The sequence below is a fragment of the Ictidomys tridecemlineatus genome, unplaced genomic scaffold, assembly GCF_052094955.1.
Source record: "Ictidomys tridecemlineatus isolate mIctTri1 unplaced genomic scaffold, mIctTri1.hap1 Scaffold_55, whole genome shotgun sequence".
Classification (NCBI taxonomy): Eukaryota; Metazoa; Chordata; class Mammalia; order Rodentia; family Sciuridae; genus Ictidomys; species Ictidomys tridecemlineatus.
In genome coordinates this window covers 1620462-1637818 of record NW_027523660.1, presented here as the reverse complement: position 1 = coordinate 1637818, position 17357 = coordinate 1620462, and the positions used below count along the sequence as shown (strand labels likewise).

Genomic DNA, 17357 nt, shown 5'->3' with positions numbered 1-17357 from the left:
TAAACTTATCACAGTAATACATTAATAGAAGAAAGCACAAAATCATCTAATTATGTCAGTGGATAGAAAAACTGTATTCAATAAAATTCAATGTCCCTTCGTGATATAAACTCTCAAAAAATTAGATTAAGAAGAAATGTACTTTGAGTTAATGAAGCCAACATGTGACAAAATTGTAACCAATACTCTGAATAGGTAAAAGCTGACATCATTACCTCTAAGATGAAGGAAAAGATAATGATGTCTATTGTCACTGTTCTCATTCAACACAATATTGGAAATCTTAGGCAGAGGAATAAAGCAAGAGAAAGAAATAAAGGGCACCAAATAGGAAAGAAGAAAGTAAATTATTTTTGTTTATAGAGGACATGATTTGATATATAGAAAAAACTGAAGATTCTTCTGAACTGTTAAAAAGGATAAATTTCATTAAGGTTGTAGGATATAACAATTAACAAAAATCAGTAGCTTTTTTAATTTAAACATGCCAAAAAAATTGCTAAAAAACTAATCAATAAAATAGTCCCATTCGCAATACCTACAAACTTAAGTGAAAAAAAAGTAAAAATAAAATACCTAGGAATAAGTTTAAACAAGTGACTAATCTCTACAACAAACATAACAAAATGCTGATGAAATAAATTGAAGAGGACAAAAGTAAATAGAAAGACACTTCTTGTTCATGGAGTAAAAAAATCTTTATTATTAAAATATCCACAGTACTCAAATCAATCTACAAATTCAATATTATTCCTAACAAAGCAAATATGTTTTCTCAGAACATAACTAGAAGTTTTATGCAATCACAAAAGGTGCCAAATAGCCAAAGCAGTCCTGAGCAAAAAAAGCTATAATACCTGACTTCAAAAGATACTACAAAGATATAGTAACCAAAACAACATGGTGTTAACATAGAGTACAAAAGAATTGAGTTCCTAGAGATAAATCCACAAATAACAGTGGACAGGTTTGGATAAGGTCCCCATAGTGTACATTGAGTAATGGAAAGTTTCTTCCTTGAACTGTTCCAGAAAAACTGGATATATATATCCACAAGATGAAAACTAGATCCCCATCTTTCACCATATAAAAAAAACTACAAAAAAATGATAAAAAATTAAATGTAAGACCCATATCTATAAAACTACTAGATGAAAATAAAGAGAAATGTTTCAGTACATTGGTCTGGGAAAAGATTTTTTTTGCTATCAATTCACAAACACAGGAAACAAAATATGTGATAAATTGGATTATCATAAACTAAAACTTCTTCATGATACTGAAACCCATCAAAATAATGAAGACATAACTGACAGAATAGAGAAAATATCTGCAAGCCATGTATCTGACAAGGGACTAATATTTAGAATATACCAGTTAATCAAAAACTCAAGACAAAAACAATCCAGTTTTCAAAAGACTGAAAGACACAGACTTTTTCACAAAGACAGTAAAAAAATGGCCAATAAAGTATCAACCTAGGCACCTACTGACAAAAGAATAGATAATGAAAATGTGATATGTAGATAAAATGAAATATTGTTCAGTCATCAAAAGGATGAAAGCTTGTCCATTGTGAGACGAGAGATGAAGTAGAAGACATTATGTTAAGTGAAGCAAGTCAGGCTCAGAAAGAATATGTTCTTCGACATATATAGAACAAAAGTTGGATCTCAAAGAAGTGGAGAAGAGAATGGTGGTTACCAGAGCCTGAGTAGGACATGGGGAAAAGAAGACAGAGAGTGAATTATTAACAGGTAGAAGGGTACAGCTGAATAGGAAAAATAACTCCTAATGTTTTACAGCACAACAGCCTAACTATAGTTCACAACAATTAACTGAAAATATTTCAAAATAGGTAGTAGAGAAAATTTCAAATATTCCTACCACAAAGAAATAATAAATGCCTTAAGTGAGAGATAAGCTAATTACCCTGACATTATCTACATTTGTGCACATGTATTAAGTGTCAGATTATACTCCATAAGTTTGTATAATTACGATGCATCAATTAGAAGTAAAGATACTTTTAAAGAAAAGAATGAAGAGATAACAGAAGCAAAGTAAAACTCTCTTTATTCAAAAATGACTGTATCTCACATGTAGAAAAATTCTAAACAACCTAAAAAAAAAAAAAAACAGAATAAAACAAAACTCACCACACCCTGACCAAAACTGCTAGGATAAAATTACTTTGTACAAATTTTAAAAACTGTATTTTTGTGTAATAGCAGGGAACAATCTAACACAAAATAATAAAATTGCAGTTACAAGATAAAATATGAAAACAATTAGAAAAGAATTGTTTCATTACAATTCATATGAAAACTTCAGAAGCTTTTGTGTAAAATAGGACAAGTTTATCCCCAAATTTGTATTCTGCAAAGGACCTATAATACTCAAAACAACTTTGAAAAGGAAGAACAAAGTAGAAATACTATGTTACCTAATTTAAAAATCTTACTCGAGGGCTGTGGCTGTGGCTCAGTGGTAGAGTATTTGCCTAGCACATATGAGGCCCTGGGTTCGATCCTTAGCATCACATAAAAAATAAATGAATAAAATAAAGCTATAGAAAAAAAGTTACTTCATTTAAAAAAATAATCTTACTCAAATGCTACTCAAAGAAGGTAGCATGGGGGTGAGGACAAACAGCTCAGAATGCAAATCAATCTACAAGCTCAGTGTTGTTATCTTTATACCTAAAGTAGTCAGATACATCCATTAAAATAAAAAGAGATCAATATATTTTGAAGATGCAAAGCTTCTTGGGCAAATTCTAGCAAATCACTTTCAATAATATTTAAAAATATAGCATTAAAAATAAAAAGAAAAAACTACAACATGACTGTGGGTTTTGACACATGAATAAATATAAACATATGAAAGTTAAACAACTCAGTTCATCACATTAACAATGTTCAAAAAGAAAATTACACAATGATCTCTAGATGCAGAAAAGCAATTCATAAAATCCAATGTACATTCTGAATTAAAACTTTCTGAAGAACAGAAACAAACAAACTTCCTCAGTCTAATAGATGGCATCTATGAAAACCTTACAGTAAACAATACATTTAATTGTGAAAGACTAATATTTTTAGACAAAAAAGCCAGACTAATGAGAAGTATATATTGTATAATTCTATTGCTGTAAAAGTCTAAAAGAGAACCATCAATCAAATAGCAGAACAGGATGATGCAAGGGTAAAGTGCTGAGAAAGTAGGTAGGGAGGAACTACAAAGTGCCAAGAAAAATCTTCTAAGGTTGATGGACTTATTATTTATCTTGTGGCTTTTCAGGTACATAATATGTCAAAACCCTTCCAATTATACAAGTAAATGTGCAGTTTTACCTCAATTATACATTCATAAAGAACAAAAGACTACATGACTGCATGCCACATACATGTAAGCTCTTTTTTTGTTGTTTCAAATAAATGGGTCAGTATTGGATTATATGCAAGGTTTATGCAAAAAAGAGGATATAAAGATCTAACCAGAGAATCCATACTAAAACTAAGGCCTTGGTCCTATTTCAAATGATATTTATATACTTTTGAGTTAAAATGTTTAAATTCTGCTAAAATCTCAAAGTTATATATAAACACACACCTATACACAAAATTTCTTACATTAAACTATTGCTTTATATGAATATATCACCTACAGTTTCAAATCTATCTGAAAACAGTGCTTCTATTGGAGTGTATCTACCTATACATATACTGCATCTAAGTAACAGAAATATAGGTACACATACAATCTACTAATTTTATGTCAAATATGCTTTTATAATGTAGTATTTTCAAAGTTTTATGACTTCACAGAAAGACAAACTAAACTCATTCGTAATGTAGTATGACAAAAAATATTTCGCTAACAATTCCTTTCTTATTCTTGTCCTCTTTCTTCTTAACAGACATGTTTAAAAAAGATTAGTCATTAATTTGATCATTAAACAAGACAGTAAGTAACACAGATCAAGAAGTAAAGCATTTAATTTTTTTCAAATGTGAAAAACATATCTTATTAAGGCTACATTAATTTAATAATTACATAAATATTCTATTAGTACAAATGCCAAGTCCATAGGCTGCCTCCAACAGTAGACAGTCTGAGTTTGGAAGAATGTGGCAGTAATAAGTGCATATTCTCCACATGTCATTTACATAGCATTTATAGCCACAGTTGTTTTCCAGAAAACAAAAGTAATAATTAGTAGAGTATTATGGCTTTACAGTTACTCTGTTACAAATAAGCAATAATTAACTAAGGTAAAGACTTTCTAAATGACTTTAAAAATCCCTTACCGGTATCTATGAAGAAATATGCCCTTAAAAATAGAGTTCATCATATTTTCGATTTCGTCCTGGTTTTCTTGTAGCTGGTGGGGGGAGAAAAGACAGTAAAAATGTAAATTGAAAAACTGGCCATTTTATTTAGAATGAACATTTGCAACTGTTTTAAAGTCCTGGTTATTATCTATCCTTTCTCTCATTATGCAATAGATGTTTGAAATAACCAGTATACTTGCATTATTTCTATAGCTTTATCACCTTAAATCTCTTGCTGTCTCTATCTAGACACGGATTAGCTAGGAATGGTAGTGAATATCTGTAATTTAAAGGACTCAGGAGCCTGAGGCAAGAGGAATTCAAGTTTGAGGCCAGTTGGTGAGACCCTGTCTAAAAATAAAAAAATAAGAACAACTGGGGGTGCTGGGGATGTGGCTCAAGTGGTAGCGCGCTCACCTAGCATGCGTGCGGCCCAGGTTCAATCCTCAGCACCACATACCAACAAAGATGTTGTGTCCGCCGAGAACTAAAAAAATAAATATTGAAAATTCTCTCTCTCTCTCTCCTCTCTCACTCTCTCTCTTTTTTAAAAAAAAGAACAACTGGGGATTGAAAAAGAACTCAGTAGTGCCTCTAGGTTCAATCCCCATTTATTAAAGAGAAAAGAAACAAGAAGAAAAAATAGATATATACTACACAATGACTAACAAGGTAAAGTGATCAGGCTCCTATCTCCAAAGTATCATCTGCTTTGTGAATAGGCCTAAATTTCTACACATCTCACCAAATCCGGTCTTTGGCTTGGTGTTGTTTTGCTTAGATAAGGGATCATCAGTGATCAATATATCTGTCATTCTACAAGAACTTCCTACTCCATCTAAAGTATCCAAATATTACTTTCCATCTGAGTAATTCACAACTGAAAGTAGGCCAAGTTCCTCAATTAGGAGGCATAAGAGAAAACAGTGGTGTAATGGAACAAAATAAACTACTACAGGAAAGATAAGTTTCAGGCAACATCAGTGATCAGAGATAAAGTTTATTTACTACTCAAAAGCAGTGCTATAACATGACACTTGATATGGTATTTATTATTCCAATTTATCTTATCATTTGCTGTGTAATAATGTCCAGTGACATATTTGCTATTACTAAAAACATGATAATAAAATTCCTTCAGATTTATTCTTTGCTGTATGCTATTTCAGATTTTACTAAGTTAGAGAACAGGGAAAGATGTTCCTTAACTTAAGATGGTATTATATCCTGATCAATCCATTTTAAGTTTAAAATATTGTTAAGTCAGCAATGCATTTAACCTATCAAATATCACAGCATCACCTAAGCTACCTTAAATGTGCTCACAACACTTAAACTAGTAGCCTGCTGATGGGCAATCATTTAACACAAAGCCTATTTTATAATAGAGTGTTGAACATCTAATGTATACACATATATGGGCATTTTGTAGTCATGATGGGATAAAAAAACTGACAACACAATATCCAAAAAACTACTGGCAATACAGTATACCTCAGAGAGTATTATAATTGTGTATCTGAATGTGAACCACTACTGTCCAGCATCAGGAGAGAATGAGTATGGTATTATATGTACTACTAGCCTGAAAAAAAAGAAAAATAAAATTTTATGAATTATAAATAGAGTTTTATGCTAAATATATATGGCTTTTGCTCTACTGTAAGGTAAGAATAATTTTAAGTAATATCATCATATAGGGCACCATTTGTATTTTTTGAGTAAATCATTCAAATTATGGTAACTTATTGTAAATTATAAAAATTCCTTTTGCTTTATTAATTACTATAGAAAACTGATTCATAAGAGTCCTACATTTTATGGGCTGAAGTTGTAGCTCAGTGGTAGAGCTCTTGGTTAGCACATGTGAGGCACTGGGTTTAATTCCCAGTACCGCATATAAATAAATAAAGATCCATCAACAATTAATAAAAGCATTTAAAAAAAGAGAAGAGTCCTACATTTTAGTTGGCAATACTTAATAAAGCCCTGTTCCAATATTTACCTCCACAACATTTCAAGCATAATGTGTTAGGGGTTAAAAAATGTTCTTCAAAAATTTGTACAATTAAGTTGTAATGCACAGTTGCTGCAGGCTGGACGGCGGGGGCCGCGTGAGCCTTGGCTCCGCTTCTGCCCGCTGCTGTTTTCACCTGCTGCCTTCCTGCTGGGCGCTTTCGCGGGTCGCTGTCAGTGCACGCCGGCTTGCGATCCTGCAATCCGGCTGAGCACAAAAACACAAGCCAGATGGAACTGAAACAAAGTTTTATTTTGTGAGAGGCCGTGTGCGTCCCCCTAACAAGCCGGTCCACACACACATGTGTGTCCCTACCGGACACGGGGGGCTCCACTTCCTTCGGAACACCCTCCTACCATCCTTCCCCAACCAATGGGAACTCTCCGGGAGTCTTGTAACTTGAGTCCCCAAATGGGCCTAAGTGAACAGTAGGAGCCCAATTTCCATATGAATGTAATACTTTGCAGTGGCTCCTAGCATCTGCCCCCTTCTGTTTAATTAAGCAATGGCAATGTGGCTAGGGACCGTGCCTGGTAGGTTGTCCAATTTAACATGTGGTTCTTACCCGTCATGGGAGAACTGACTTTTACACGTCAGTTTCCTGTCTTAGGTTGAATCCACTGTAATCAGATCAACCCGTCACTGACTACCGGTCTAGCATAGCCATGCTTGTGGATAGGCCTAAGCACCAGTGGGGGGGGTGAGGTTCTTGCCTCACCTCTGTTGGCCCCCAAATTTAACCTTGGTGCCAGTGGGGGGGTGAGGTTCTTGCCTCACCTCTGTTGGCCCCCAAGTTTTAGACCATCACTAGTAGAAGGGAGGAAGATACAGAAATGCCACGACACCAAGCCAATTGACGGCTCCTTAGGAAGAACAGTAACACTGGTGACACAGCAGCTAAGATATTTCAGCACTACCATAATTCACTGTATCAACAAATAGAGCACAATGCATACAGGTGATACATAGTCCAGGCAAGTTGTGTAAGCAGTTCAAAGTGGAGGAGTCTATCAATATGTCCATTTCCTCCCAAAGTAAATTAAGTCCTTGATTGAGCAGTTCAAAGTGGAGGAGTCTGTCAATATGTCCATTTTCTCCCAAAGTAAATTAAGTCCTTGATTGAGGATACTTATTGAGTTATATTGATTGATGTATCAGTTTATATAGTTTACTGTGATAGCTATCATAGAAGTTGTAGTTTGGTTTTATCTTAGTCTTCACCGGCATTGGGATGGAGATGGGAATTCTGGCCATGGTGCTAAAGAGACATTATCTTGAACAGAATTGTTAAATATAATGAAAAGGAAAGGTGAAAGTAAACAAACAGATCTGTTAACCACCTTTAAAAGCAAAATTTATAACAACTGTTTACCTAATTTAAATTAAACCATATAAGTCACGTGATTTTTTTTTTTTGGATCCATTTATATCTATTTATACATGAGCGCTCCTTATAAATGAAATATGGACATACACACATACAGACATACAACACAAAACAGTGCATACATAACATAGAACATATAAGACAATAGTAAATAAAGGCCTTGTAGCTATACCTAGGTGAAATCTCCATTGCAATGTTTAAAAACTTTACAGTTAAAAAAAAATAAAACACAGTCAAAAAATAAAACTGATCAGAAAGACATTAACCTAGGTTTGTATGAGCTCAAAAAGAAAGAGAAAATAAATAAATAAATAAAATAGAACCTTATGATGTGGGAAAAATGTAATAATAAAATAGATATTGAAAAAGGCACCGTGGTAAATCACTGTTGTAGATGTAAGAATAGCCAAGCTGGAGCTCTGGATATCAGCTGTTATGGATTTGAGTCAAATCATCTTCTTTTTCTGTAGAAATTGTTTTAGTTAATCTCTCTGGAATCCAAATTGGTTGCTGTTCCTCCTGTGGAAAAACACAGACGGAGCCCCGACTCCAGACTATTACTGGGTCCGGACCTTTCCATTGTCCTGTTAGAATATCTTTCCAAAGTACCTTAGGCTTATGTACATTTTTCGGATACATATGTCTTTCCGCAGCACTAAGTCCTGATGAATCCAAATTTAGAAAGTTTAGAGTAAAAAGGGTTATTTTAAGTTTATCTTTGGGGGATATATACCCTTTTCCAATTCTTTCCTTTTGTTTTAATAAGTACATTTTAATAGTTTGATGAGCTCTTTCAACTATGCCTTGACCCTGTGGATTGTATGGGATTCCTGTTATATGAGTAATGCCAAATGATGAGCAAAATTGTTTAAAAGAGTTAGACGTATAACCAGGAGCGTTATCAGTTTTTAACTGTTTAGGAACACCCACAGTGGCAAAATTTTGTAAGCAATGAGCTATAACATCTTTAGTTTTTTCTCCGGCATGAAGGGAGCCCATTAAAAATCCAGAAGAAGTATCATCTGTAACATGTAAATATTTTAATTTTCCAAATTCTGGCAAGTGTGTAACGTCCATCTGCCAAATATGGTTAGGTATCAGTCCTCTAGGATTGATTCCAAGATTAACTTGTGGTAAAAATGTCACACAATTTTGACATTGTTTTATTATATGTCTGGCTTGTTCCTTAGTTATTTTAAAACGTTTTTGTAAGGTATTAGCATTGACATGGAACCTTTTATGAAAATTTATAGCTTCTTCTATTGTGGAGAAAATATGTATGTCATGTGTAGATTTATCTGCTAGTTCATTACCCAAACTAAGGGCTCCAGGCAACCCTGTATGTGCCCTGATATGTCCAATAAAGAATGGATCTTTTCTGTCCCAGATTAGAGTTTGTATAGCAGAAAACAAAGAGAAAACAGTAGAGGAAGGAGAAATCCTACCAGCATCTTCAAGGGATGCTATAGCATTAACTACATACTGGCTATCAGAGAATAAATTAAATACAGAATCTTTGAACATCATAAAAGCTTGTAATACTGCATTGAGCTCTACCTTTTGAGCTGATTGTTTTGGTACTAAAAATGTAAAAGTTTGATCAGGGGTAACTACCGCTGCTGTACCATTGTTTGACCCATCAGTGAATATATTTGGAGCATTCATGATAGGGTTTTTTTTTGTCATTTTAGGAAAAACTACAGGATGCTTAGACCAAAAGGACAACAAGGGATTAGATGGCAAGTGATTATCAAATGAGACACTAGAGTTACACATGATTATTGCCCAAGTATTTAACTCATTAGCTAACTCATCAATTTGATCCATAGTATATGGAGTAATAATTTTATTGGGAGAAATCCTAAACACTCCCTTCGCTGCTTTTATCCCTTTGAGTATTAATTGTCCTACAGCCTCAGGATATCTAGTAAGAATAGTATTAGGGGAATACGATAAATGTATCCACAATAATGGACCTTCTTGCCAAAATACTCCTGTAGGAATATTTTTTGTTGGTAGTACAATAAATAATAAAGGCAAACTTATATCAATTCTATCCAAATGCATATTTTCCATATATGTTTCAATGATTTTTAATGCCTTTCTTGCTTCAGGCGTTAACATGCGGGGTGAATTTGGATCTGATGGACCTTTTAGGATATCAAATAAAGGTCCCAACTCTCCTGTTGGTATGCCTAGGTAAGGCCTTATCCAGTTTATGTCTCCCAATAATTTTTGAAAGTCATTAAGTGATTTGAGTTGATCTACTCGTATTTGAATTTTTGGTGGACGGACCATGGTTGAGGATAATAAAACTCCTAAATAATTGATTGGAAAATTTAATTGTACTTTATCTATTGCTATGTCTAGATTATAATTTTTTAGTAAGTTTGTAAGTGTGGCATAACATTCTAGCAATGTGTTCTTATCTTTATGTGCTAATAACACATCATCCATATAGTGAAATATTTGTAGTTCAGGATTTTGATTTCTAAGTGGCTGGATTGCTTTATTAACATAAATTTGACACATAGTCGGGCTGTTCGCCATCCCCTGGGGTAAAACTTTCCACTCATATCTCTGATCAGGACCTTCATGATTTAGTGCAGGGATAGTAAATGCAAAATGTGGACTATCCTCGGGATGAATTGGAATTGAAAAGAAACAATCCTTAATATCTATAGTTAACACATGCCAGGTTTTTGGTAAAGCAGACAATTGGGGAATCCCTGATTGAGCAGGTCCCATAATAACCATCTCATTATTAATGGCTCTTAAATCTTGTAATAATCTCCATTTACCAGATTTCTTTTTAATGACAAAAATGGGAGTATTATGGGGAGATACGGAAGGTTGTAAATGTCCTTCCGCTAATTGTTGTTTGACCAGATCATGGACTACTTGTATCTTTTCTTTAGTCAGGGGCCACTGAGGAACCCACACTGGTCTTTCTGATTTCCATGTAATTTTGATTGTCTCAGTGGCCCTTTTTGAAAACCCAATCCATGTTTATTTATTTCTTGATCTATTTGAATTGGTGCTATCATATCTTGATCTTGTTTCCTTAATCCTTTTTCTTTTCTAAAGCCTTGTTTAGCCCTACTAGTGGGCGCGTTAGAATTGACGTTATTTGTTAATGTCAATCCTAATTGATCTAGGACATCCCGTCCCCATAAATTTATGGGAAGATGGTCCAATACATAGGGCTGTATAGTTCCTTCACATCCTTCAGGATCCTTCCAATCTAATACCATTGCACTTCTATGGGGGTTAGTCGCCACTCCTAGGCCTCGAAGCGTTTGAGTGGCTTGTTGTAATGGCCAATGTTTTGGCCATTCCTGACGAGATATGATGCTGAGGTCAGCACCTGTGTCCAGCAGCCCATTAAAATCATGTCCTTGAATATTTAATTTTAGCATTGGGTGAGAATCTAAATTTAAAGACAGCATAGCCCAATCTACACCTGTGGAGCCTAATCCCTTGGAACCTCTTTCTACATTACAACTGGAAAATTCATCATGTAGGCTGGGTATTATTAGTAACTGTGCTATTCTATCTCCTGATGAAATTACGGATATACCTCTTGGAGAACTGGCTATAATTTTTATTTCACCCTCATAATCGGGATCAATTACCCCAGGACTTATCATAAGTCCTTTTAGTGTAGAAGAACTGCGTCCTAATAATAAGCCTACTGTTCCTTGGGGAAGAGGTCCTTTTATTCCTGTGGGAATGATTTGAACTCCCATCTCTGGAGTTAATACTGCTCTGGCAGAGGCACAGATGTCCAACCCTGCGCTCCCTCTAGTTTGTCTGATGAGGGATCTGATGGATAGTGCGTCCTGGGCACTACCTTGATGGTGCTGCTGGGTTCCTCCATTGCCCCGTATATTTGTGGCTTTGGGCCCCGGGGCATTGGGCCCTCCAATTCGTTTTTTGGCAACGGGGCCTGATACCTTTCTCCACGATATTGTGGGTAGACACTTGGTCTTTGTCCATTTTTTGATAACGGAATACCCTCTATGGTGGTTTGAGAACAGCATTCATTAGCCCAATGTCTCCCTCTATGGCATCGTGGGCAAATACCCGGGATTCTACTCCTTTGATACCTAGCTTTGTTAAACCCTCCTCCTATGGGGCAATTTCTTTTAAAATGTCCTTTCTGATTGCAATTATAGCATGTTTTTGGCTTGGTATCTAAAGCCTGTTTTACTTCAGCTGCCATGACTTGTCCTTGTTCATCAATGTCGCTACATAATTTAATATATGTGTTTAAATCTCCATGTTTCCACGGTCTAATGACCTCTTTGCAGCAACGATTTGCTTGGTCATAAGCCAGTTGTTTTATAAATGGCATTGCCTGTTCTGTATTTTCAAATGTCTTAGAGGCTGTTTCAATAAGTCTAGCTACAAAGTCAGCGTAGGGCTCATTAACTCCTTGTGTTATCTTAGATAGTTGACCTTGTAAATCCCCTTGTCCCTTCAAAGTTTTCCATGCCTTAATTGTATTTATAGTGATCTGAGCGTATACGCCAGGATCATATCTAATCTGTTGCCTCTGACCCTCATAAGGTCCTTTCCCCAATAGCATTTGAGAATCTCTTTCAGGATAACCTGCTGCTGCATTTCGCCTAGCTGTCTCCCTGCAAAATTCCTCATTGGCAATTTTCCATAATAAATATTGTCCTCCATTTAGCACAGAGTGACACACGCTAGCCCAATCTTCTGGTGTTAAGTCCCAGCTGGTAATAGATTCGACCATTCTGACAGTAAAGGGAGCGGCAGGTCCGTAGGTTTGTACAGCTTCCTTTAATTGCTTTACTATTTTGAAATCTAAGGCACGGTAAACTCGTTCCCTTTCTTCTCCCCGCTCAACTACAGGGCATGCTAACTTTTGGGGTCCTGCCTCAGGATTCTGTTCATCACCTATGGAAACTGGGGGCTGCTCAGCTACAGGTGAAGCTGTTGGTTGAATTACGCCCTCTGGTGATGGAACGGAGTTAGTACTAGCCTCCCTATCTGAGGGCCGTTTTTTCCCTAAGCTTGCCTTCTTCAATTTTTCTTCTGTCTGACTAGCTTGAGGGACCTTTTGTTTTGCTTGACCTAATAAGTTTTCTGCCATAGCCTGGACCTCTAACAATTTACTTAACAGTCTTTCGGTTTGTTTTTTACTAGATTCTAATCTACTATAAAGGTAACGTAACCCAATAAGGTAGGATAGAAGAAAGCCAAAACAGAATGAAACAGTAACGGAGAGGAGAAAAATGATTATATCAATTTTTTCTTTCTCAGGGCCGAATAACTTAAAACCTTGAGCCAACCATTTTTCCCAATTCGCCTGAAAAAATTGTAAGGCTAGAGAGCCTGAAATAAAATCAGAATAAATCAAAACAAAAATACCCATTCTGTCGCCTTTCCTTAGGGGCGAGCGATATCACTCACCTATAAATTTTGGGCGTTCCCCGTACGGGCCACCAAAATGCTGCAGGCTGGACGGCGGGGGCCGCGTGAGCCTTGGCTCCGCTTCTGCCCGCTGCTGTTTTCACCTGCTGCCTTCCTGCTGGGCGCTTTTGCGGGTCGCTGTCAGTGCACGCCGGCTTGTGATCCTGCAATCCGGCTGAGCACAAAAACACAAGCCAGATGGAACTGAAACAAAGTTTTATTTTGTGAGAGGCCGTGTGCGTCCCCCTAACAAGCCGGTCCACACACACATGTGTGTCCCTACCGGACACGGGGGGCTCCACTTCCTTCGGAACACCCTCCTACCATCCTTCCCCAACCAATGGGAACTCTCCGGGAGTCTTGTAACTTGAGTCCCCACATGGGCCTAAGTGAACAGTAGGAGCCCAATTTCCATATGAATGTAATACTTTGCAGTGGCTCCTAGCACACAGTAACTCAAAATATGGCCTTATTTAGAAACAAGGTTGTGACAAAACAATTCTTAAAAATGGGGTCACACTAGAGTAGGGCAGGCCTCTAATTCAACATGACTTGTACTGGTTATAAATAGAACAGATGTAAAGACAGACAAACATACACAGGAAGAACATCATGAAGACTGGAGTCATGCTCTTAGGAGAGAAGCCTAGAACATATCTTTCCCTAACGCCTTGAGAGAACATGGTCTTGTCAACACCCTGATCTTGGACAGCTATCATCCAAAAGTACAAGATACACCACATACAAATAAAGATGTTGTGTCTGCTGAAAACTAAAAAACTATTAAAAAGATGTTCTCTCTCTCTCTCTCTCTCTCTCTCTCTCTTAGAAAATATATTAGAGATACATTGCTTTTTCTTACCCATGAATAACACATTATTCATACACACACACACACACACACACACACACACACACACACAATTCCTTTTCAGCAATGTGATACTCTTTTCTCAAGTTAAAAGGTAGATTATTACAAATCTAAAAATTTTACTTCCAATTAGAGGATAAAAATGTTCCTATTAAAAATCCAGTTTTAAAATGTTTCAACATATATATGTAATGTTATTCTAAGCCAGGTGCAGTAGTTCACACCTGTAATCCCAGTTGTTTGGAAGGCTGAGGCTCACAAGTTCCAGGCCAGCCTCAGCAACTTAGCAATACCCTGTCTCAACATAAAAAATACAAAGGGCTGGGAATGTAGCTCAGTGGTAAAGCATCTCTGGTTTTAATCTCCAGTACCCAAAAGAAAAAAAAACAGTCTAAAACTGGGCCCAATGGAAGGAGGTATAGTTCATTGGTAGAAAGCCTGCCTAGCTTGCATGAGTTCCTGGGTTCAATCATGAGCCCAGCAAAAAACAAAAAAAAACCAACAAATGAACAACAACAAACAAAATCTGGACCAACCTAATTTACAGTAATACCTTATATATCAGCAGGCTTTGGCTTTCTCCTAGAAACACAACTTTTCTGGCCTACAGTTATGACTTAATTATTTACTGTGCTTTCTGAGTCCATACCCTGACAACCTTTCTGAGCTGCCTAAGGTTCAGACAGCCTTCTTTTGAAATTGATTTGTCTATGATCTTTGTCTACCTCAGAAGGCACTTAGCCAATCAGCAATGAACATTCCAGTTTTATCTGAGAACTCTGAGATCAAACAAATTAAAAATAAATTTTAAAAATAGTAGAGGTTAGGAAGGGCAGCAGAATACAACATACACTAGTATGGCAGTATGTAAAAAAGTGGATGTGTAACCGATGTGAATCTGCAATATGTATACGGGGTAAAAATGGGAGTTCATAATGTGCTTGAATCAAATGTATTAAATATGATGTCAAGAGCTTTGTAATGTTTTGAACAACTAATAATAAATATAAACCTTTCTGCAGAGAACAAAGAAAAATTACTTATATTTACTACATATTCCATCAGTTACATGAAATTTACTTACCTCTTTACGTTTCTGAAGTAGTAATTCCAACCTTTCATTGGCTCTTTTCCCAATCATTTTATTTCTCTCAGCTTCATACTGTCTCTGTGTATTATCCTGATGAATACTGAGGTTTAAGGCAACATTCACAAGAGCAGTCATGAGCTTCAGGGCTATGAAATATAAGAAATATTATAATATTCACCTACAAAACATACTTTCATCCAAAAGATTACAAATTTATAAAGCAAATGAATAAAAGCTAAAAGTACGATTTGTTTTATAACTCAGGAAAATTTAAACTTTTCAAAATGGTAATTTAATAGAAATAAACTTATCTTTTTAAGTCTTGAACATAATTTTCTCTTCCTTAAGAAAAAAATCTGTTCAGTTTGTTAACATTGCCTAGTTAAAAAGAGCTTCATCCTAATTATCAGCCAGAAAGATTTAAGCAGCATCTTAAACAATCTCTTCCCTCTACTTCCAAATACAAACACCTTAGCGTTGGCATACTAATCAAGCTTATATCTCTCTTCTGACCACCAGATCTGTGTGTACAAATGTTTCCTTAATGCCTTTATGTACATACATCAAGGTCCCTTAAATGTTTACAATTTATGATCCTTGTATCACCAAAGATGGTCTTCTCCCTCTTTTTCTCACTTCAGTGAGCTGCACAATTTTCAACTCCAAAAAAAAAAAAAACCACTGATCATATTGAACTCTTTAAAAAATGCATTCTGTGAATTTCCAATTAAGATACTCTCTTCAGTCACAGTGTTAATGTACTCTTAAATGTTCACCTGGTATTTGTGAATCCTATTACATATTTTCAAACTTCTGTTTGTAAATCATCTGTTCAACAAGTATGAACATGAATCTCAAATTTTTATTTGTCTATTCATTCATACTTGTCTTCACTGTTGAGACAGATATGGGAAATACTGGTAAAGAAATAAGACAGTCTGTGTTGGTAAATAATTTCCCTTTTTGTTCCTTTTAGGTAATTCATCCACAAATATAAATGTTCACTAATAAAAAATGAGCTGTCCAGTGCTTTAGAACTGATTCACATATCTGCTAACATATCAATTTAACTAAAAATAAGCATACATTTCTTTTAAAATTCTATTTCCTTTTAATTACATGTATAACATACATAATGCTGGATTGATGTCTATTTACTTATCTATTAATCTATTATTGATCTATCTGCATACTACCAATGTTCTTAAACTGTATATTTTGGCCAGTTTCATGTCAACACTGTTTGTTGCTACCCTAAAACCAAAATATAAAACAAAAATCCTGAAAACAAACACATTTAAGTTAATGACAATTTAGATATGCATCTAATACTTCTTTTCCTGAGATATGATATTGCAAATAATACACTGAGAAACATTCTTGTGTTTCAAAATACAAGCTAGTGTTTTGCAGGTTTATTTATACATTGTCAACAGTAGAATATGTGACTCTACAAATAAAGGTTAAAAAAGTCTTTTTTAATTAATCTGTATTAGAAAGGAAAATAGCTCAAAGACAGAAGGATCTAGGACAAACTATCTGAGTGAGGCATTCTGAGCACACAAAGTGATAACCAACAGGGGTTCAGTTTAAACTTCTGGATCTCTAAAGCAAAATGAACTGAAGATCAAGGATTTGGAAAGTATTAAAACTAACACATAAACTCTGCCTGGAATTACCAGTGGAAAATGAGGCACAGATTTTCTTGAGTTTAGTCATTTTTGCTTTCAGCTATGTATCTTTTTATGAATCCTGATACTAAACTCTAACTGTTATGAAATGACTCTCCTCTCAGCTCAGATATATAAACAAGAAAATAATCAACTTACCACAATAAACAAAAAATGGAAAATGAGCAAACATTTTCAGGAAAGTGCCATATATAATATAATTTACTCTTTGAGTTAAAATATTTCTAAATCTGTAAATTTAAAACTTCACCAAAAGTTTTACTTTTCTTATCAACACATAAACAAATAGATCGAGAATAGTCTTCTACTTTTATGAGATAGATACAACTTGACAATTATGTTTTCTTTAGTCCCCTGAAAACAACTGATTAATGCATAGAGTATTTATTAAATTTTACTAATATTACCAAAAAAATTTTTTCATAAAGTAGTAATCCAACGGGATTTAGCCTTCATATTATGACAGAGGGTTTGAAGTGCCTTCTTCTTCTCTACCAAGGAGAGTAATATTTCATTTAGTTT

General features: G+C 35.2%; 1 pseudogene across 1 annotated transcript in view; it reads right to left on the bottom strand.

The window, feature by feature from the left end:
* Positions 1 to 17357, bottom strand: part of LOC144374022 (solute carrier family 35 member G2-like) — a 100719-nt pseudogene that overhangs the window by 48519 nt on the left and 34843 nt on the right. The window contains exons 2-3 of the transcript XR_013433564.1: positions 15139 to 15290; positions 4314 to 4387 (exon numbers count right to left, since the gene is read on the bottom strand). The product of XR_013433564.1 is annotated as a solute carrier family 35 member G2-like (transcript). The remainder of the gene's footprint in view (positions 1 to 4313; positions 4388 to 15138; positions 15291 to 17357) is intronic.